The sequence below is a fragment of the Equus przewalskii genome, chromosome 32 (assembly GCF_037783145.1).
Source record: "Equus przewalskii isolate Varuska chromosome 32, EquPr2, whole genome shotgun sequence".
Classification (NCBI taxonomy): Eukaryota; Metazoa; Chordata; class Mammalia; order Perissodactyla; family Equidae; genus Equus; species Equus przewalskii.
The window spans coordinates 5,033,191-5,055,653 of record NC_091862.1 but is presented as its reverse complement, the minus strand read 5'-3'; positions in this window follow the sequence as shown (position 1 = coordinate 5,055,653).

The window sequence follows — 22,463 nt, the reverse complement described above, 5'->3', positions numbered from 1 at the left end:
CTCTTGACAATTTCCTTCAACCTTTGCCCGATTACTCGATTACTCTTCTGTTGTTTGTCCAGTCATTACGATGTCTACAGCATGCTGAAGTGTGCATGTCCTGGCCATTTGGCTTATGGCACACTTCTGCTTCTACCCACCACCATCTTTCCCATGTCTTCACTTCCTGCCTCAGGAATAAAAAAGATGCTACATTTACTGGTACCTACCAGAGGAGTAGCAGCCAGAGATTGTGTGTATGCGTGGGTGTGCACGTCTCTTCTTTAACAAAAAGAGTGTCGTATTCTATAATCTAGGAAATGACTGATACTCACTTGGATATAACGGAGATTGCCTCACTTAGAAGGGTAAGCTAAGGGCAGGTAACTTAGATTGGTCTAAAAATATTTGTTTTGGCAAAACAAGCAAAAAAACCAGCAAATATTTTGTTTTAAAAAATTGTGGGGGCCAGCCCCAGGGCCTAGTGATTAAATTTGGTGTGCTCTTCTTCAGCAACCCATGTTCCATTCCTGGGCATGGACTTACACCAGTCATCAGCCATGCTGTGACGGCAACCCATATATAAAATAGAGGAAGATTCACACAGATGTTAGCTCAGGGCCAATCGTCCTCAAGCAAAAAGAGGAAGATTAGCAAGAGATGTTAGCTCAGGGGGAATCCCCCTCAACAACAGTAACAACAACAACAAGAATTGTGCTTTGTTAAAAAAAAAAGAAAACACTACCAATAAAGTTGCCATATCACAGAAGGATCTACGTACAAGGAAGATTGAACAGCAGTTCTGGATCTTTAAGGTCAAAACTATGGGACTGTCTTCCTGGGGTTAGTTTTGTGTCCTGGGAGGTGACGTAGTATGTGACTTAAAAGAGCAGATCTCTATGTGTTGTAACTCTTTCTATTCAGCCCAGGAGGCTATTTAGGTTCTGGAAAGGATCTCTGGGCCAGCTCATAACGGAATACCTAGAGGAAATATCCCAGCCTCCTCCCTTGACCCAGACCTGATCATTGGGAATGGATGGTAGCAGCAGCCCTATACCACACTGTGGTTGTGTTGTTTTCTAGGTAGACTGATGCTCCCTGTTGCTGAGTCTCCTTGAGCCTTCACTGGGAAGGGTGCACCTTGTTCCCCCTGTTCCAGAACCTCGCACCCATTGAGTCACACAGTGCTCAGAGGCACGAGTGTTCTTTATCCTAAATGCCCAACCCTTCACACCCTTGAGACCTCAGGGAACTTAAAGTCCTAATAGTTCGATTCAGAATCCCTGTTACTGGGTGAGGAAATTCCAATAATTTTTAATCCAAATTTCCCAAGCCAGTTGAGCTGCGAATACCTCACTCTGTAGAAGAAGATTACTTTGTGGCAGTTCATTCTGCGTCAACTTGGGAAAACTGGAGCTATGTTAATCGGAATAACCTAGAGGGTTAACATTGGCCCAAAGAAGAATTTATGCAGAAACTTGGCTGCTGAACCAAGGCAGCAGCTAGTATTCTGCAGAGGTTGTCTTGGTGACATATAGTGGCAGACAGGCCAGGTTTCCACAGGTTCTGTTTGACCTATTCTCTGCTAGATCTTCTACCCAAATGCTGGCCCTGCTGACCACCAGGACCCACCACAATAGTTGGTTGTCAACTGCAGAAGTAGCACCTATAAAGAAACCCAGAGCATCTTCTCCAACTCCCTTGTGGTCCCACTCTCTCAGCTGGACATGCCTGGCTTCCCAGAAGTACTTGAGATCTTTTCCCCTGACCTTGAATGTATGATTGAGTTACATACCTGGCACTGAAAGGGGACTTTGGCCAGGACTCCATTTCTTCTATGGCCCTGTGTGTGCTCACTGTAACAGGAATGCCATGAAGATGCTTTTTCTTCTCTCCATCTCATTGTCAACCCAACCTGAGTGCCCTCGTCCTTAAGATACCTGGGTGTTCTTTTCTCCCCATGTACAGTCACCCAAGTGAGTGACCATAAGACCCTTTGGAAGAAGATTGGGGTATCAACACGATACACACTTTTTGTAGTGTTTCAACATCCTTCATTCACTCACAGTGTTTCTACTTTCTGATGGAACACTGACTGCTGTATATTTTAAATGGTATGGTCTAGACTTTTTATGGACTGAATGTGGCCCCCTCAGAAGTAGTATGTTGAAGCCTTAGCCCCTAATGTGATGGTTTGGAGATGGGGGCCTTTCGAAGGTAATTAGGTTCAGATGAGGCCATGAGGGTGGAGACCCATGATGGGATTAGCGTCCTTATAAGAAAAAGAAGAGAGACCAGAACTCTCTCTCTCTCTGTCACATGAGAGAAGGCAGGCATCTGCAGCCCAGAGGAAAGTTCTTACCAGGAACAGTGTTTGTCAGCACCACAACCTCAGACTTCCAAGGCTTCAGAACTGTGAGAAATAAAGGTCTATTGTTTAAGCCACCTTGGCTATGGTATTGTGTTACAGCAGCCTCTGTAGACTGAAACAAGACTGTTTGTCTTGAACCCTATGAACTTAATGTAACTGTAAAATTGGCTTCTGAAGGATTGGGAACTTGACTCAGCTTCTTTGATTTTCATGCAAATTGCTAAGACTAGCTTCTATTCGGCCACCATTGCTCATTCATTTCAGACAGACAAGGAAAATAGGATTATGCAGACTGTATTCCATCTAAGACATTGGGAGTCACTTGATCAGGGATCAGCAAACTGTGACCCATGGGGCTGCTACTTGTTTTTGCAAATAAAATTTATGGAAACACAGATGCACTCATTCATTTATGCTTTATTTATGACTACCTTGGTGCTACAACAGCAGAACTGAGTAGCTGCAATATAGACCACAGGATTTGCAAAGTCTAAAGTATATGGTATCTGCCCTTTAAGGAAAAGTTTACTGATCCCTAATCTGTTAGTTTCCATTATCCTAAACTCTCATATTTACCCAGGTTTGGCAGCAAAAATGTATTAAATGAATAGCTATTTTCTTCCAACCCACTTTTGTAGTGGTCACCTCCCTTTTCCATGCTCTGCAAAGGAGTACTTTGTATGCCCCTTCTCTCCTTGCAGGGGGGCTTGTTATTTTGAGAATTCAGTTCACTTGGTTGCCTTGTGGCCTCAGCAGCCTGAAGAACTCAAAGAATAAAGATTTTGTAGATTACTGGCTTTTGGTCATTATTAGAATGGGAGTGACATTTTTCTATCCCCTAATACCTATTTATTTTAGCACTTAGCACTATTCACTGCATAGTATACATTTACTGTACTACCTTACGTTGTTTGTTATCCAACTTTCCACCAGAATTTAAGCCCTTTGAGGTCAGAGAATATTGTCTCTTTTATTAATCATGTTATTCTTAATTCCTAGAACAGAACATAACACATAGACAATGTTCAATAGATAGTTCTTAAATTAATGAAACAAACAATTGATAGGTTATTTTCATTCCCACAATGACCATAATAGATAAATATTATTTTCAAAAATCGAAGTTCAGAGATGATGTCATTACTTGCTTATTCTAATGAGAGCACAGCTGGAACCCGATCTCAGGCTTTTATGACTATGGAAGTCATAGCCATTCCTCATATTATTTTTCCTATTATTAAGATAATGTCTTAAACCTATTGGGTGTTCAGTAAATTCTTTTTGATGCTAAAATTTTAGATATTTTTACTTTTCATGATTTTTAAGATTTATTTATATCCTGTTTACTTCACTTAAATGTTTTTGTTTTCTCCAAGAAGGAGATGATAATTTCATCACTATTTGGCTTCCGCTCCAAATTATACGTGTTCTTTTCCAAGTGAAAAAGAAATATACTTACATCTTTCCCCTGCTTCCTTCTCTGAATTTAATGCCAAGAATTCAACAAAAGATTTTCTAAAGTTCTTTGACTTTGGACTAGCCATCATAAACTAATTTTGCATTTGTGGTTTTCTCCAAAATCCTGGGTCACCCACTTCTGCAAAAAGTGCCAAATCTCCATGCCTTCTTCTGTGGATTGCTTTATCAAAAATTCGTATTCTCAAGTAGAATCTTTCTCTTCTTCTACTTACTGAATGTCATCGTCTTCCACCATCTCAGCTTTCTGTGAATGGATTTTCATACAGCTATCGTGCAGAAGCCAGAAACCAAGGCCCATGATTGATTAAGACTGTCGCCATATATAAACCTGAAAATTTGTTCCTGTGACAAGATAAGCACAGACAAGAGACTCAATCAAAGTCAGCAGCTGCCAGATGTTAAAACATGCATTTTGGTCACATTTCTAAAGAAGGCTAACCAGCTTTAGCACAAAGGATGCCTTGTATGTATTGCCAAGGCAGATGGTGCATCCTTGATGGAAGCTTAGTGACTTCTCAGATAAGAGTGATACGTTTGATTGCTATTAAAACGTCACCCTTAGTAATGGCATTGTAAGCCTCTTTCATCAAAATGAGGTGTTGGTGCTTGCCACCCACACACCCAATTGGAGTCCAGACACCTATTGATGGGAGTGCTGTGACGGCTGAGGGCTAGATTCAAGACAGATTGTCCGTGAATGAAATTTACCACTCATCCTTTGCTGCTGCAGAAAGAGCAGCCACAGAAAGTCATTCTGTTGTTTGATTCACGTGTCTTGGGAATAGAACAAACCATTAATTGTACCATCATGCATTAATCCCTATCATGCTTGCAAAATTAAAGTGATTGTTTTAAACATCTGAGGTTTACTAAAAGGTCAATTATTTCAACAAGAGGAGTTTGCTATGGAGATGAGATCACATAAATAACATGGATTTCTATTAAATGTTAAAAAAGAGAAAGAACAAAAAGAATTTTTAACAAATGATCCCATAGCTAACAAAAATATTAATTCATCATTGCCTAAATCAGGAAAAATTTCCCATTTTCCTTTATTCTTCACATACTTTCCTTCCTCTTTCTCTCACCAAAGAGAGGGTTAAAGAAAACAAGAAAATCAGAAAGTCATTCAAAGGTGAACCTTATTTTTCTTTAGAAAGAAATGCATCTTTTAAAAAACATTTTTGTTCCCAGGTACCATGAAGTTCCTTAGGAGCACAAATTATTCTTTATCTCTTGAGGAGAGAGAGAGAGAGAGACAATACTGGTCTATGTGCATGAAGTGTCCCCTTTTCATAGGACTAGGTGTCCTTTTCTACTGGGCATTATGCCCAATTCATTGTAAGTATTTATTCATCTTTTTCTAAATTGCAGCTTTTATTCCAGTCCCTTCAGAGATAATACGACCACAAACCCTATTATCGGAACAATTCTGCTCTTCAGGTAATTTAGAGTAACTTAGGGAGGGTTTCTGTAATGCATGTTCCCATTCTCTGGTATGCAAAATAAGACCTTTCTAGATGCCCATGTTCCAGGGCTGTCTATTTTTTTTATAAACATCTGTACCCTGCTTGTAAATGTCAATTCTAATGTCATAACGGAATGAAGGAAACTTCAGATTCACTTCCTCTATGCTTTCTTGAAAATGCAGCTAATGTGGTTTCCTTTTTCTTGTGAGGAGTCTGTGCAGGAAAATAGCAAGTGATGTGAGTTGACAAATCACTGCAATGAAAAAAACAGAGAATCTCAAAACTAAACATTTAGGTTTGTTTTTTTTTTAATAGATAAGGGCGTGTTGCCAGAACCTGTGAGTTGTCGTACCAGTTAGTTAACCTCCCTGGGTCTCAGATGCACACTCTGTGAACTCAAATTAATAATATTTACCCTATCTACCTCACACAGTTATTAACAGTAATGGTTACCATCTATTTGCTGTTGGAACATCAAGAAAAATGAAATTCAGTAACCAAAATGAGCAGACAGGAAATTGATTCTTGGGCTGGATGATTAATATTAAGCTTGCTCTGATCGCTTTTCTTCATCATAGCACAGGTGGAGAAGGTTACTTTACTATGATGCTCTTTTTTATTCAGAAAAATAAAGACGACTTTCAGCGGTTCAGTTAGCATGCATCTATTTGATATGACTATTTCTTGCTTCTTTTTTTGTTTTGCCTCCTTCGGAGAACAAATAATGAACCAGTTTGTTACTTAGTAGTGACAAATGAACTGGCAGCTTTATCAAGTGGTAAACCATTGAGCCTGGCAAATTTACATAAAGAAATACAGTCCTGGCAGTCAGTAAGATTCCATCGTCCAATGTAGCTGAAACTGGAACGTAACTGACATTGACACCTATTAAAAAAATATGTGATGTTCCATATCTCCTGGGGGAAACTGGAAGTGTGAATGTCTCCTGATTCTTGCTGACCCTGTTTAAACATAGACTAAACTAGAAAGTGAAGAATGGGCAGGAAGGCAGAGTCCTTGCTGAAAAGGCAGGTTTCTGGGCAGGTAGGTGACTGGTTTGTCCCCTAGGGAAATTCTGATGATGTTAAGTACCCTGGGGCCTCTTAAAATCTGGGACCCAAAGTGATATTTAATTAATTTAGGGAGGAGATTCACAGCTTCTTTTTGAGCTATTAGTGTATCTATGTAGGTTATGTGCTGAGAAGAAAGAGAAGGTAAATCATTTATGACGTATTTAGAGAGAAGAACTCCCCTTCTTTTTCTCCCTTCAGGAGATCCTTCTCCCTCAGATTCAGCCTCTTATCAACTGGTGATTCCACTTCAATTCACTCTATAGCCTCTCTCCCTTCTGTCCTCCTCTCGTCAATCCTATTGCCGCTTAGGTATTCCATACCTTCATTTACAGTCTTAGATAATGACAGTAGTCTGGCCCCTGGCCTTTCTCACTTTTGATTTATTCTTATGCACTCTTGATAGGTTAATTTTTTTTTTTTTTTGCAGGGACACCACTGCTTTTTGTCACCAACCTGCTCAAAAACTCTCAATAGCTTTCCATTTGTGTAAAGAGGATGCAGTCCAAAGTCTTTAATTGGATATTCAAAGTCCTCAGTGAACTGGTCCCAGTCTACCCATCTAAACCTTACTGCTCATCCCTTTCATGAACCCTAGGTTCCGTAGAAGTAGAACTGTTCTGGCTTTGGTTCATAATCTCATCTATTTGGGCTGGCCATCCTTTCATGTCATGGGAGCTTCTGTTCCAGCTTTTTTTTTTTTTTTTGCCTTATTGGAAACTAAGACGAAGATCCCTTCCATACATGTATTAATGCTGTTCACGTTGATTAAAGGGCTTTTCCCTCAGGTTCCCTCTAACTCTCCACCTAAAATCATTGTATCATTCTTCAGGGGTTGTCTTAATTGCTGCCTCCTGTCTACCTTCCTTAATGCTGCACCCTCCTCTGTTGAAAATGAAATCAGTACTCTTTCCTCCAAATTTCCATAGCACTTTGTGTATTTTAAAGGCAAAAACCTATTGGTACCCGGTATTTTAAAATGATATGTACTTTCCATATTTCCTCTCTTAGTGAATAAACTCTTTGTGATTTGAGTCCATCTCTGATTTATTTTGTATTCCTCTTTCAGTTTGTTACATGTAATTGACTCTGGTTGAACATTTGTTGAATGTAAGAATTTCCATCTTGCTTTTCCATATTCTGATTTGGGAATACCAGAATGCATGAGTATGCATTTCTCATTTTCAAAAAGCTCTCTGCTTTTAAATTCTGACCTGAAACAGAAGTTGAGATGATGATATTATAGAATATTCATACACTGGTGTGTTCATAGCTCATCCTCAAAACTTTTCCTTAAATGGCTTAGCTGCCTTAAAGGATTGCCTTCGTGTTAAGGATCATTTAAATATAATCTTCTTCCCCTCAAATTATTGCAATCACTGTGAGCTTTTGCTGACCTACCTTACAACCAGTGGAGAAAACCTCCCCAGAGCCAAGATTTGTGATTACAGACTAGAAAGTAGTGTCATACTAGTTACAGGATACCATAGGCCAATTTCCTGACAAAATATAAATTAAGTAAGAGGATTCAGATTATTTCACACATCATCTCTTGAGGTTCAAGAGGGTCCCCAAAAATAGCACACCTCTTTTTTTGCTCAAAGTCTGAACCACAGACCCAGGCAGTTGGGAGAACAGAATATTACCTCTATTCCTCTGATAAAGGAGAAAGTGATTTACATCTGTAGAAAAGTGATATTCTTGAATTAGAATCCCTGATTCAGGCAGACAGACATACCTAGTCACAGGAAGTGCTGGACCTGGTCAGGCATCCACCCACGTGGTTGGAGCTTGGAGTCTAAAATATTCAACACACAGGAGTCAAGAAGGTAACATGTTCTCTGTGACAACAGCTACACGCGGAAAGGGAGAGAGAAACGACTGGATGAGTCACCTCATTTATTTCTAAACTAGATGATCAGATGAAGGGACTCTTCCTCTATTGCCTGAGGCTGGAGGGAAGGATTAGGGGTGCCTAGTGACCTCAAATGTTACAGGTTGAGGGCCATCAGCACAAGAATGACAGCATTGGGAAACAACTCTCTCTCGGGTCCAAGATTGGCTCCTTACATGATTATGGTAGAGTGGAAAGAATGAAAATGTTTTGGTTTTTCTTTCTTTCTCTTTTTGTAAACAAGGCAAGCATTTTATTCTCTACTTCACAGCTATTGGCTGTGTGACTTTAACAAGTCACTAAACCTCTTGAAATCTTAAATTCATCAGGTGTAAAATGAGAAAAGAATATCAATGGTAAGATTGAGAAGAGATAGGTTTATGAAAGCAGTTTTCAGACTATAAAATCTTCACAAAACATCAGTTAGAGATTAATATGAAATTCATGCCAGTTCTTATGTCAATTTTCTGTAGTAATTTATGTCACAAAATATTAAAAGGATATTATGGACTATTTCTAGTTCTTTTGAGATTATTTGAAATAAAGGCCAGGCACTCCTTACCTATTCAATGAGACAGAGGGAAACATAAAACCAAATATATTAATCAGAACAAGTGCAAATGAAGAAATGACTCTACTGGAAGATAAAGACTGTCAAATTATAGGGAAGCGAAGTCCAACAATATGTTGCTTTCGAGAGATCAGCTATTGAGAAAAAGATGGAGAAAAGATAGACCAGAGAAATGCAATTTAAAAAAACATAAAATTTAACAAAGAGAGAAGTATATTTATAATAATAAAAAGTTAAAATTTATAAATGACCTAATAACTGAGAGTTTATATCTGTAAAAACTCATAACGTTATTAGGCTATTACAGATTGAAACATGGACAAAACTGCGTGTAAAAAGTATTTGAAAAACAAAAATAACAATCCTGAGTTTGTGTACACATGGCCAAACCTTTGTGATATATCAGAAAGTACATATTTTTTTCCAAATGCTTGTTCAATGATACAGTGATACTCTTGTAATCTAAGATTCTTTATCTTTTAATAGAGTAAATTGTATATATACAGATATATCATATATAATATATGAATTATATATATATCATATATCTGTATATATACGTACACACAATATAGATATCTGGGTATATATCTGTATATATATATATATATATATATATATATATATAGACACACACATGCACATACATACATACACACATATATATATTTCCTTATGAGAGCAACTTTTGTTAAACCTTCAGAGAAGTTGAGAAGTCAGATGACTCCTCTTTGCTCTCATGTTTGCCACAATGCTTCCTTCATAGAAATATATATCTGTCCTGGTTATTTACTCAACAAAACTTTGTGGCTTAAATCAATAAGAATCATTTATTTTCCCCATAATCTGTGATTTGGACAGTACTCAGCAGGAATAGTCATCTCTGCTCCATGTCATGGAACTCATTTCCAAGATGGTCTCACTCACATGGCTGCCAAATTGATGCTGGCTGTCGACTGGAATCTCAGCTGGGATTTTGGTGCAGGTCTTGGCTTTTCTCCAAATGTGTCTCTCCATGGAGCTCCTTGTGCTTTCTTATGGCATGACAGTTGAGTTCTAAGAGCAAGTGACCTGAGGGATAAAAGTGGAGGTTATCATTCTCTTAATGTCTGAGCTTGAAAACTGACACAGCATAACATCCGCTGTTCTCTACTAGGCAGGCTAACTGAGCCTACTCAGAATCAAGAGGAGGGGGAATACATTTTAACCTATTGATAGGAAGAGTGGCAAAGAATTTGCAGCTATTTTTGATTAAACCCAGTAGCACTTTATTTACCTGTTTCTTTCTTCTTTTTAATGTCTTAGGCTTCTCCACTGATCCAAAAGCTCATTGATGGCAAGCATAAGTGCTATTTATTTCTGTAGAATAATCACCTGTGGGATAATAAGAGCTCCATAAACATAAATATCAGTGACTGAATGACAATACTAACTAACTAAAATATTTGTGCTTTACTTTAGGTCCCTGTAAGAGGTAGATCAGATATCATAATTTCACAGCACTGTTTAGCTTGAAAAATGCCAGTTATACAATGCTCAGTTGAGTGTATAGACACAACTTACTTCTGCCATAAGATGTTTAAGTCAGACTTTTCTGCTAGAAAACAAACCAGCAAAAACATTTAAGCTGCTAAATAAATCCTAAAACCTAAGTTGACAAAAAACTTTACCTTAAAAGGGAGAATGGCTTTCTTTTAACATATACTAAATGTTTTGGAGAAAAGAGTGATATAGCTAACACCATACTTAATCGTGAGAAACTCAAAGCTTTCCCACTAAGACAAGGGCCAAGGCAAGAATGTTCTTTCTCACAACTGCTTTTCAACATCATCCTGGAAGTTGTACCTAATGCAATAAGACAAGAAAAGGAAACAAAAGTTATACAGATTGGGAAAGAAGAAAGAATACTGTCTTTGTTTGCAGATGACATGATCATCTATGTAGAAAACCTGAAAGGATCAACCAAAAAAACCCTCCTGGAACTAATAAATGATTATATCACGATTTTGGGATGCAAGGTTAATACACAAAAGTCTATTGCTTTTCTAAATACCAACAATGAACAGGTGGAATTGAAAATTAAACACACAGTATCATTTTTACTGTTTTTGTTCATGCTGTCAAGTCAATTTTGACTCCTAACAACCCTGTGGACAGCAGAGTGGAACCCTGCCCAGTCTTTTTGTGCTCTCCTCTTACCTTCCAGCACAATATCAAATAATATACTGCTGCTGTTCATAGAGTTTTCATGGGCAACTTTTTCGGAAGTGGTTAGCCAGTCCTTCTTCCTAGTCTTTCTAGTCTAGAAGCTCCGCTGAAACCTGTCCACCATGGGTGATGCTGCTTGGATTTGAAATGGTATTGGCATGGCTTTCAGCATCACAGCAACATGCAGCTGTCACAGTACGACAAGCCACAGATGGGTGGTGTGGTTTCATGACCAGGAATATAGAGAAATAAGTAAATAGAATAAAATAGACAGCCCAGAAATAGACTCACATAAATATATTCAACTGATTTTTGACAAATGAGTCAAGGCAATACAATGGAGCAAAGTAAATCTTTTCAACAAATGATACTGGAACAAATGGGCACTCTCATGCAAAATAAGAAGTGAATCTAGACACAGACTTTACATGTTTCGCAAAAATTAAATCAAAATTGATTATAGACCTAAATTTAAAATACAAAAATATAGAACATAGATGTAACAGAAGACAACATAGAAAACCTAGGTAATTTTGGGTATGGATATGACTTTTCAGATAAAAAATTAAGGACACAGTCCCTGAAGAAAATAATTGCTAAACTGGATTTCATTAAAATTATAAACTTCTGCTTTTTGAAAGACAATGTGAAAAGAATAAGACAAGTCACAGACTGAAAGAAAATATTTGCAAAAGACACATCTAGTATAGAAGTGTTATCCAAAATACACAAAGAACTTTTAAAACTCAATAATAAGAAAATACACAGCCCAATTCAAAAAAGGCCCAAAGCTCTTAACAGACACCTCACCAAAGAAGATAGACAGATAGCAAGCAAGCACATGAAAAGATGCTCCACATCCTATGTCATCAGGGAAATGCAAATTAAAACAACGAGACACTACCACGCATCTGTTAGAATGGACAAAATCTGGAACACTGACAACACCCAATGCTAGCAAGAATGTATAGCAACAGGAATTCTCATTTGTTACAGGTGGGAATGCACTATGGTACAGCCACTTTGGAAGACAGTTTGGTGATTTCCTCCAAAATGAAACATACTCTTACCTTGCCATCCAGCAATCATGCTCCTTGGTATTTACCCAAAGGAGTTGAAAATTTATGTCCCATCAAATACCTGCACGTGGATATTTATACAAACTTTATTCACAATTCCCAAATCTTGGAAGCGAACAAGATGTCCTTCATTAGGTGAATGGATAATTAAAATATGGTACATCTAGACAAAAAAATTATCCAACATTAAAAAGAAATGTGCTATCAAGATGTGAAAAGACATGGAGAAAACTTAAATGCATATTACTAAGTGAGAAAAGACAATCTGAAAAAATTACTTGCTATATGATTCAACTATTTGATGCTCTGGAAAAGGCCAAACTATAGAGACAGTAAAAAGATCAGCGGCTTCCAGAAGTTGTGAAGGGGGGGGACAATTGAAGAATAAGAAATCGTAGAAGACGTTTTAGGGCGGTGAAAATACTCTGTATAATACCATAATTATAGATAGATTTCATCATATATTTATCCAAATGCATAGGATGTGCAATGCTGAAAATGAATCATAATGTAAACCATGGACTTAGATGATTATGTTGTGTCAACATAAGTTTACCTATTGTTACTAACGTAGCACTTTGGTGGGGAATGCTGATAATGGGGAAGGTGTGCACATGTAGAGACAAGAGATATATTGGACATTTCTGTACCTTCCTCTCAACTTTGCTGTGAACTGGAAACTGCTGTAAAAAAAATGAAGTCATAAAAAAAGTCAGTCGATGCAATTCACTCTATTGGAGAATCTTGGAAGATTCTCAGTGCAGAGAGGTTATTTGACAAAACTTAGCAGCCTTTCACAATTAAGCAAAACAAACCTTTGAGCACACTAGTAATAGAAGGAACTTCCTCAGCCTGATAAAGGACTTCTATGAAAAACAAAACAAAAACACCCTACAATAAAAATCATACCTAAGAGTAAAAAGATTGAACACTTTCCGTCCAGGATCAGGAATAAGGCAAGGACATGCATCTTTTTCACTTCTACTCAACATCATATTAGAGATCCTAGCCAGTGCAAAAAATCTGTAAAAAATAAATAAAAGGCCTATAGTAAGGAAAGGTAGAAGTAAAATTGTCCTTCTTTGTAGACAGCATGATTTTGTTTGTTGCAAATTCTAAGGAATTTATAAAAAAAGTTCTAGAAGTATTAAGTGAGTTTAGCAAGGCTGAAAGTTACAAGGTGAATATATAAAAATCAGTACTAGCTCTACCATTTACAATAACATCAAAAAATATAAATTACTTAGAGATACTAATGTAACAAAATATGTTACATGTAAGACCCATACATGGAAAAGTACAAAACATTGCTGAGAGAAATTAAAGTTCGTTTAAATGGAAAGATATACCATGATCATGGATTGGAGGACTCAATATTGTTATAATGTCATTTCTCCCCAAACTGATCTAAAGATTCCACATAACCTCAATCAAGATGCCAGCAGGCTTGTTCACAGAAACAGATTCTAAAATAAAGCTTATTCTAAAACTTATATGAAAACACAATAGACCTAAACTTGTTAAACGAAGTTTTAAAAAGAACTAAGTTGTAGGGCTTATACTACCTCATTTTCAGACTTACTCTAAAGCTACAATCATCAAGACAGTGCAGTATTAGGATAGGGAGAGACATATAGATCCATAGAACAGAAAGGAGAGTCCAGAAATAGACCCACTCATGTATGGTCAATTGATTTTTCACAAAGATGTCAAAGTAATTCAATGGAGTAGAGATAGTCTTCTTAATAATGGAGCTGGAGCAACTGAATATCCATAAACCTTCACATTTTTCTCATACTTCACAAAAATTACTCAAAATGGGTCACAGACCTAGATATAAAAGTTAAAACTATATCACTTCCAGAAGAAATCATAGGAGAAAAATCTTTACAATTGAGGACACAAACAAACAATCATAAAATAAAAAGTTGAGACATTGAAGTTCATAAAAATTAAAAACTTCTGTTCTTCAAAAGACACTGTAAAGAAAAAGAAAAAACCCAACAAAGGTCTTTAGAGAAAGGGTCTTTAATGAGGTGATTCGGTTAAAATGAAGTCACTAGTTTGGCTCCAATCCAATATGACTGGTGTTTTTGTAAGAAGAAGAAATGTGAACACGGACAATGGGTACAGAGGGAAGACGACATAAAGACACGGGGAGGGGAAGATCATCTACAAGAGATCACAACCAGAGAGGCCTCAGAAGGAATCATCTCTGCTGACACCTTGATCTTGAATTTACAGTCTCCAGAACTGTGAGAAAGTAAATGTCCACTGTTTAAGCCCTGCAGTCTGTGGTACTTTGTTATGCCAGTCTTTACAAACTAATGCACCCTATCTCTATAGCTAAAGACAATAAAAATTGAACCATCCTTCATTAAATAAGCAGAATGTTGTTGTGCTTTCCTATTATTTTGGATCTTCCGTTTATTCCCCAAATGTCTCTGAAGGGGAAGGAATGCACACTAAGAGACACATATGTTCTCAGTTTTACATATAAATGAGCCCAGCTTTATCTTTAGTTACTACTTTCAGTGTCACTGTTCATGTCAAGTTATGACAGTAATTTGAAGTGTCTCTAATAGTAATAAGGCCTCTGAATGGAGAAATCTGTAACCTCTCTGTTCAATATTCTCAGAACTTCTTTGTCTCTAGTCTAGTAGCTGACACACCTGGATCAATAACAAAACATTATTTAGTGTCCCTTTAATATGAGAGAGACAATTCTTGGACAGTCTCTAGTAGAGATGATCTGTCACTGACCATGGAAGGTGGGGAGAGGACTGGTCTGTGGACACAGCCATACTGTGGAATGGAAACTTGGTTTCACTGCTCTTCTCAGTCTGAGAACACATCAGTTAGTTTTGTTGAAAAATGAAACCATCCCAAAGCTTAGTGGTTTAAGCAACTAAGCATTTATTTAGCTCACAATTCTGGCTTGGACTCAACTGAGTGGTTCTTATAGTCTGGACTGAACTCTTTCAAGCATCTAAGGTCAGCTGCTGGGTTGGTTGTGGGCTGGCTGGTAGAGGTCATCCTCAGATGGTACAACTGGCCTCGCATTCTCAACAGGTCAACGGAAACTGTTCGTGCTGCAGAAGTGGGTTTCCACGAGAGGAAGTGAAATGTGCAAACCTCTGAGAATGAATCTCAGAATTCGTATAACAGACCAGACCAGATTTAAGGTCTGGGAAAAAAGATTCCACTTCCTGATGGAGGAAGAAGAAGCGGACTCTGTAGAGACACATCACAAAGGGTATGGACGCGGGGAAGTAATGTATTCTGTCCATTTTTTAAATCTATTGCAGAGAGTACAAAATATCCATTATCTGAACAGCAAGGGTAGTTTATTGCTATTTTTTGATTCAAAAAAATGAATAACAGAGGCCGGCCTGGTGGCACAGTTGTTAAGTTCGGGCACTCCACTTTGTCAGCCTGGGGTTCACTGGTTCAGATCCCTGGCACGGACCTAGCACAGCTTATCAAGCCATGCTGTGGCAGCCATCCCACATATAAAGTAGAGGAAGATGGGCACAGTTGTTAGCTCAGGGCCAATCTTCTTCAGCAAAAGAAGGGTAGGATTGGCAGCAGACGTTAGCACAGGGCTAATCTTCCTAGGAAAAAAAAAATAGCTTTCTTGTTAGAAATAAGTGATTGTTCACATTTCACAGAGTCACAATGCTCATTTTGGACAGTCAGATCAAATCCCAGCAATACAACTAAGTATTTTTCTGGTTTTTTGGATGATCCAGTCTGTGTTTCTAGCTTCTTGAGTTAATAATAACCAGAGCTAACACTGATTGTGTGCTATGTACCAGGCTCTGAGCTCAGCATTTTACAACATTAACTCATTTAAAATGGTCACTGTCTTGGGGGCAGCTCTAACAGGCGGGTTCTCTGACAACACTCTCACTGCCAGTGGATTCTTCCCGCTGTGCCCAGCCACCTGGGTGAGCTGTCTTGGATGACAACATCTTAGATAACCACTTAGGTATTTTGTCAGCCTAGCTGCCTCACAAAACTGACTCTATTTAAATTGTCATTTTCCCCTGGATGAGACCTCAGAAACTCATTAAAAAGTATTCCCACCTTTTCCTGGTGTTTACTCTCTGTAATTGACATAGTTGACTTTTTAGCACAGTGGGTAGAGCTAGGAGTTCAGTTGTTTATTTTTTCTCTTCCTCCTTAGTCCATGGCAGAATACTATGCTCAGAAAGCAGTGAGAATAATAACACCTTAGCTACGTTCTACTAATTAGTAATTCAGTTTTCTATTTGAGGCAAATCGCCATGGTTAGACATGTAGTGTGGCAGGAATAATTACCAGAAGACCTACAAACTGTCAACTTTTAAAAGGTAATTCTGATTTACACACTAGGATGTTGCATTCAAGCTATTGAGTGATGACTTCGAAACAGTAGATGGCATCTTGGGACTTCTTCAGTCACTGGAAACTCAAATAGTTGAAAGTTGGGGGTTGATAGAGGCCCAGTGAGCAAAAAAATTAAACAGCTGTGATACTGGCTGTACTTTTTTCTGTGTCACTGTAACTGCACAATTGGCTACGTTCAACTTCCCTGCATATTCAGCACCTATTTAAAAGGTTTAGTGGTTGAAAGGTGGCAGTAGTGTGAGACGATCAAATTAAACATTGTACTACCACTCACTAAGTGTTCTGCCATATTTCGGCTGCAGAATTACTAAGATGATACCACCTATTCTAACAAGGCTTGGTGACATAGTCTTTGGTCTCAGCAATGCTAAGAACTTTATGCCAAATTGCTCATAACAACCTACGTTTGAGTAACACTTAGTAGTATACAAGAACCTCAACAATATTATCTACTTTCATCCTCACGACAACCACGTGGGGTAGTCAGTTGTAAACTCCCATTTTAACAGTAAGAAAACTAAGATCAGGTAGGCTAAATGACTTTCTGCCATCCCAGGATGGACGTGTGGCAGGGTAGGACAGTGGCTACACCAGAGAAACTGGAGTCATTCTGCTGGCATTCAACTTGACAATTTGCCACTTACAAGCTGTGTGAGTTATTTAATCTCCCTTTTCCTCAATTTCTTCATCTTAATAGAAACAAAATAGTGCCTTGTTAAGAAGGCTGTTCTGAGGATTAAATGAGTTACCGTATCCACAGCTCTTAGAACTATAGCACATAGTTGATTCAATAAAAGTGTTAGCTATCATGATAATTCTCTCTAAGTGATTTTCTGTTCTCCTCCGTAATTGGGTCCTATGTACTTTTTATAAATGCATTTGCTCAAAACAATAGCTAATGGTTATTAATCATTGAATAATTCATCAACGATCTCTTACAAGAAATTGATTCAAAACAGGAGATAGCAAACTGGGGACACACAACTATCTTTTGTTTGGGCCATACATATTAAAAAATTAATTGCTGACATTTAAATGTTCATAAATTTCACATGAAACTTACATCCGTCTTGCTTTGCACAAAAATCATAAGAGCTTGCAACATAAAGCCACATTCTGCTTGAATTGAATTGCAGCTTCCTATTCCCCAACCTTTCCCAAGGAGTAGCATTTTCTACTCTGATCTACCCCGACATTTCCTTACTTCTTGCCCACTTCACCTACATTGATGTTAACTGCTTCGCCCCTGTAGCAGTTTGAATTTGTAGCTTTTTCTCCAGAAAACAGAATATACAGGAAGCACATTTTGGTGATGAAAATTTAGAGAAAGGAGGAAAAGTTGTGAAGCTCAGACCATGGTCTTCAGGGAGAATCAAGGCGTTGAAACTTAGACTCTCTTCTTAGACTTGCCAGCTATCCTTCATTTGATTTCTATTGGACCAAATTTATTCTTTAATTTCTGACCCAATTTCATTGTGGTTCTCATAAGTGTTTCTTGTTGCAATTGCAATGGCAGAGAGCAACATTTTAGGAATAGAATCATAAGTGAAATGGCAATTACATATATTTGGTCCCCTGAGGTCCTGCTCAGGCACTAAGTAATTATCAGTGACATCCATCATTAGCCTCTGCACTGGTGATCCATATGGTAAAGAACTCAAAACTTTATTTTTGGTCCAGCTCCTGACCTCAAATGTCAAGGCACATCCCTCTTTACAAGTACAAGCTTTTTTAAAACTCCAGTCAATTGCTATTTTTATCATTGCTTTTTTTTATAACAAGGCTTTTAAAGAAATTCGATATCTAACAGGTAATTGGGTGTGATGACAAACAATGTACACAAGATAGAAATGATTTCAATAGAGGTCCTTGGCTCTCATTTATTTAAGTTTCTGTCTTCACCTATGTCACCTAAATAGAAATTCGGCAACAACCTTCTAAATGCCTTACAGGTGAGTCCACCATGGGCAAAGGAACCCACTTCCTGATAATCATATGAGAAAGTTCGTCACATTTAATTCTTACTCAGGAGAACTTTTTAATAACTCAACTTTCTACTGACCTACTGGATGTGACGTTTGCACCTACACTCGATTTTCTTTAGAATTAAAGAACTGTCTACTCATCCCTAAGAGTATTCTGGCCTCTGTGAATCACAGAAGGGGCCAGCCACGCTCCTAGTCAACAAGAGTCATCCTAAAGTCCTTCCTCTAATTTTCAGCACATGGCTGAGTCCTACCAGTTCAGTCTCTAAAATGTATGTTTTATTTTTGCCCAGTACTCCAAGTTCCAGCTCAGAATCTCTTCTCTCTTACATAAATTTTAATATGCCAGGGTATCTTTCTGGTTCAAATATCTTTGCTCTTTAATCCATCAAGGTTTATCTGCCAGAGATGTCATCCTGAAACGCAGACAATAATCATTCTTTGAAAACCTTCAGTGGTTTCTTGCTACCTATGACATAAAACCAAATCTTAGGATGACAGTCAAAAGTTCTTGGATCTGGTCCTATTTTATTTGCCCAGCTTCTTGTTCTATTTGTTTCATTTATTCATCATTTAACAAATGCCAACTAGACTTATTGTGGTGATCATTTCATAACATATAAAAATATTACATCACTATGTTGTACGCCTGAAACTAATATAATGTTATATGTCAATTATATCTCAATAAAAAATGTTTACTGACCATTCACTGTGTGTCAGGCACTGTTCTAGATATATGGGATAAATTAGAGAAGAAAACAGACAACAATCTCTGTCCTTATGGAGTTTATATTGGCAAACTATGGCTATGTGCCACCGGTTTTGTAAGTAAAGTCCTCCCTGAACACAGCTATGCCCACTATTTTCACATTCTCTACACTACTTTCCCATGATGACTGCAGAGTTGAGTAGTTGCCACAGAAGTCGTGTGGCCTGCTGAGCCTAAAATATTTACTGTGTGGCCCTTTAGAGGAAAAAGTTTTTAACTGTGATTTCAATGCATGTGGACAGGCTGAGGGATATCCACACTGCCCAGACTGTGTGTCCAGTACTGCCCTGTTTTTCCATCTCTTTGGTCACTTTTTTATCTTGTGATATCAGAAATTATTTACCTGTCTATTTCCCTGCTAGATATGGGGTTCTGGGATCACAGACCATATCTTTCTGTATCTTCTACCTCTAACAGACGGGTGTATAATATGTAGAAATCAAGAACCCCCAATTTTTCTGCTATCACCTGGAAGTTAATCTAATCATCATTACTATTTTTTTTTTTTTTGAGGAAGATTAGCCCTGAGCTAACATCTGCTGCCAATCCTCCTCTTTCTGCTGAGGGAGACTGGCCCTGAGCTAACATCTGTGCCCATCTTCCTCTACTTTTTCATATGTGGGATGCCTGACACAGCATGGTTTGGCAAGCAGTGCCATGTCCACACCTGAGATCGGGACCAGAGAACCCCCAGACCCCCAAGTGGAACATGTGAACTTAACCACTGTACCACGGGGCTGAACCCGAAGCTCTATTTCTCTGGCCTGAATATTGTACCCAAATGTGACCATGTGATGCCTGAGCCTGGGGCACTAACTGCCGATCTCCTCTTAGTTTGCTCCCACATTGGCTTTGGAACACTACAAAATCCTCCAAGTCCTTCACATAGATTGACAGATTCTATCACCCCCCCACAGGGCATCAAGAGGACCTCTTTGCTCCCCCTACTAGTCCAAATTCATTTCTATCATTTTAGGTTATTTGTTTTTAGTATTTTCTAATCAATTGATTCAGCAATGAGCCCGCTTATTCCTTCATGCCTTATAGGATTATTAGATGAAAGCAAAACTAGTCATTGGATTCTGGAAGATAAAAATACTGGTCAAATTAGTGCAACAGTTGTGCATTCCTGGTCAGAGAACCTTTCCATCTCCAAGAAACTTCAGTTTTTGCTTCACAAAAGAATAACTCCCTACTTGCTTTCAGAAAAGCTTCCCTGAAAGTGTAACTTGTAGGATTTACAGAAGGCCCAGCAACCACCAAAGACATCATTTAATTATTTTTTTCCCTCTGGAAATACAAAGGAAATTTGAAGCCTATTAACTTAGCTTCATGAATGGTTTTCAAACAGCGCGTGATTCACAAAGGCCCGGGGAGCAATAGAAATGTGTGTTGGCCTTGTTATTGCTAGGACTCTGTCCCTGCCCCTTCGAGCTATTGCCACCTCTCTCAGCTGCTCCCCACAGCTTGATGTTACGAAAACACAGACATCTGGCTGCAGCAAATACACTGAGGAGTTCCCACAAAGGCAGTGGTCCATGGCAACCTTCAGATAATCTGCAACAGGATTCTTCTGTGTTTTCTAGAATGCTTATAAGTTTCTTACAAGCAATTACACTGACTCTACAGTGATCCAAATTGCCTCTTAAAACAGCTGTAACAACCAAACCAAGAGCTATCATCTGATAATTTTGACTACAGAGACATAGACTTCCATGAAAATGAATCCAGCAAGTAACACAATTGAGAAGTTAAATGATTTGTTTGGTACAGTTTTCAAGTTGATGACTTATAGAAGTGGAACATGGTGACATGAGCTGATTCTCATAAGTAGCCAGAACTTCTTTAAAATATTTTCTAAGCTAGTCATCTTTTGCACATGATACATCACGTGAGTATAAAAGAGAAGGCATTCATGTTCTCATAGAGTCTTAACTTCTAACTTTTATAACTTAACAGCTTTTGTTGCAAATATGACAGAAGAAAATAGATATTATTTCATTTGTCACCTAGCAGGTTATATGGACCTCAATCCTGCCAGGCACAGGATATAGTTTAGTGCCTCACTTACAATGTGAATATTACAGGCAATCCCACATGCAGTTGTTGTAATCGCTGCCAACTGTTTTGCTAATATCATTGTTTCTTTCATATTTGTCCTCCAACTTAACTGAATCATCTTATAGGATGTTAATATTATTATTTCTTTCATTTTTATATCCTAATCTAATGGAATATTTGTATGGTCTACCTTTGTCTTCCCCATTGGCCTTATGGGTTGACTTGTGTCCCCTCAAAAAAACACATATGGATGTTCTAACCTCCAGTATGTTGGAATGTGAGGTTATTTGGAAATAAGGTTGTTGCGATACAATTAGTTAAGCTCAGGTCATACTAGAATAGAGTGAGCTTTTAATCCAATATGGCTGGTGTCCTTATTAAAAGAAGGCCATGTGAAGAGGTAGAGACACAGGAAGGATGTCATGTGAAGACGGAGTGATGCATATACAAGCCAAGGAATGCCAAAGATCATCAGCAGCCCACCAGAAGCTAGGAAGAGGCAAAGAAAGATTCCCCTGCAGGTTTCCGAGGAACTATGGTTCTACCAACACCTTGATTTCAGGTTTCTAGTCTCCAGAACTTTGACAAAGTAAACTCATGTTGTTTTAAGTGACTGGTTTATGGTGCTTTGTTACTGCAGTCCTAGGAAACTAATACAGGCCCCTCGGCATGGACTCCCTGTTCTGTTCAGTTTTGTCTTCCATTGGTCTCCAGATCCACTCTGTGCTCTGCCCCAAGAGACTGACAAAAAACAACTACAGTCAACACACTCAACTGCCCTCTGACTTCCAACTGGGTTTGGCCAATGGGGAGCCCAGGCAGGATATTAGAGGGAAGGAGAAAATTGAGGTCAGGATATTTATTACCCAAGTTTTCTGCCTGTGAGGTCTCTTGAGCTTGCTTTGTCTCTTGACTCAGAACCATGAGCAGAGAAAGTGATTTGGGAGCCTATTTTTCAATTCTCCAAGGATGGTACATAACGAGAGCCATCCTTAGTACATTACACATGATTGATGAAAGAACTGAGAGGCTTAATTCATTCAATACTCAATCTCTTCTTAAAATGACTTCTCTGTACTTGCTTCTTATTCCAGGTTGTCTCCACGTTCCAGTTACTGCCCCTTCCCCAGGCT